General features: G+C 39.6%; 1 non-coding gene across 1 annotated transcript; it reads right to left on the reverse strand.

Annotated features, from left to right (window-relative positions):
* Positions 1–1,625: 1,625 nt before the first annotated feature.
* On the reverse strand, positions 1,626–1,697 carry trnae-cuc. The gene has a single exon. It is a non-coding gene; the product is annotated as a tRNA-Glu (tRNA).
* Positions 1,698–2,151: the final 454 nt, after the last annotated feature.

The following is a 2,151-nucleotide window of genomic DNA, read 5'->3' on the forward strand; positions in this document are numbered from 1 at the left end:
TCTTGTTGTCAAACTGAATAATACAGCAAAGAATAGCTGGTGGGAGATTTGTCAAAACTGCACAGCCTCCCTGTTCACATTTGGAAAATCTTTTCTCCCCCTTCCCACGACTGAAATGTGCATTCCCACCCTTACGATCCTTCCACCAAAACTAAGGCCTTCATTTCTCCAGAGAGAGAAAATAAACTGACAAGTATTTTTGCTAATATTACGTTTGAAATCTCTTTATTTAAATAAAAGTTTTAATTCCTTATTTTGACATTTTAGTTGATGTGTTTCTAGGATCTTTAATTTCCTCAGAGCTCACCCTGGATCAGGTAAAGTGGCAGAAGCATGAGTGGGTTTACCATGTCTGCTTCCTTGCGTGCAAACATACTCAGGCTTGTAATGGAACAAGTTTGTTCTCCTCAGTGGGAACCAGTTTATATTGGATACAACATAATACAAAATTACATCGTATAGCGCCTTTCATGTCAGGAGGACGTCCCAAGGCACTGAGATGTACCCTTTGAGGAGTACAATGTTCTTAATTGTGAAAAAAANCTTGTATCAGAAACACACTGTGTATCAGAAGTTGTTTGCAACAGTGTCAATGTTACAATATTGTTAGTGATTCTAACCCCTAAAATTACCGATGTCGAGAGAGGCCCTTCATCACTGTCAAAGTTGGAGCCACTCCCAAAGTTGAAACCGAGAAGCTATGGCGGAGGTGTAGGTTCAGGTCACATACCCATCTTCTCAGCCAAAAGCGTACATGTGCTGGGAGTGCTTGATACAGAAGCTGAATGATAGAGCAATTGATCCCTCTATAAAAATGTTTTTTTAATAATTTGGTAATATAGTCTGACCTGTTAATAATAATAGTAATAATAATCCTTACATTTGGTATAGCGCCTTTCGTGTTGAAAGGACGTTCCAAAGCACTTCACAGGATTACTATTCACAAGACTGTGTAGCTTAGTGGTTTGAGCACTCGCCTTGCATGCAAGAGACCTAGGTTCATTTTCCAGCAGGGTGAAATGTTGGGCAAGTTTCCTTACTCCACATGCCTCTGTTAACCTAGCAGTAAGTAGGAACCCAGTTGTTAGTTGATTGGCAGATCACTTTTCCGGGGCTAAAAGCATGGACTCCTGTAGCTCAGTGGTTAGAGCATTCGCCTGGCAAGCTAGAGACCTGAGTTTGATTCCTGGCAGGGCGAAAACGTGGGCAAGTTTCCTTACTCAACACACCCAATAATAATCCCTCATGAAAAAGAAACAATAATAAATTGGTCACTTTAATCTACCACTGTTTGTGGGACACTGTTGTGCACAATTGGCTGCCGCGTTTCGCCCACAAATACAGTCAATTTACTTTACAGTATATTCTGCGAAGTGCTTTGAGACATCTAGAAGATGTGAAAAGCGCTATATCAAATGCAAGGATTATTATTATGTCTCAAAGTGCTTCACAAAATATACTGTAAAGTGAATTGAATGTATATTTGTAGGCGAAATGCAGCAGCCAAATAGCTCACAGCAGTGTCCCACAAACAGTCATGGATTGAAGTGACCAATTTATTATTGTTTTCATTTCTTGAGGGATTATTATTAGGTGTGTGGAGTAAGGAAACTCGCCCAAGGTTTACGCCCTGCTGGGAATCGAACCCAGGTCTCTCGGTTGAGAGGCGAGTGCTCTAACCACTGAGCTACAGGACTCCACATGTCTAAAAGACGTGATGCGGCGCTATATCAAATGCAATGATTATTATTACTATATACTGTATGGATATAAAATGTTAAAACCTGTTAAACTTGTATTTTTTTGATCACATATTCGTTATTGATTATAGGGAGCAGAAGTGACTGCAGTCTCCAATCCTCAGAAACAGGAAGTGCCATTTGGCACTGCAGAAGTTACATTTTTATTTAAAATTTACAATTCAAACTATTATTGAATTTTTAACAATTCCTAGGATGTGGTTTTATGAGGAATAATACTTATTCATGGCTATTGCAATTTTTTGCTGGGCCAAATTGGCTGCCGAATTCACCCACAAAACACACAGTCACTACACTGTATAGTATATCCTGTGAAGCACTTTGGGATGGCCTGCCCACGTGAAATGTAATATACCAAATGTAAGGACTATTATTATCTGGTGGTGTATTG

Source organism: Callorhinchus milii, unplaced genomic scaffold (genome assembly GCF_018977255.1).
Source record: "Callorhinchus milii isolate IMCB2004 unplaced genomic scaffold, IMCB_Cmil_1.0 Scaffold3, whole genome shotgun sequence".
NCBI lineage: Eukaryota > Metazoa > Chordata > Chondrichthyes > Chimaeriformes > Callorhinchidae > Callorhinchus > Callorhinchus milii.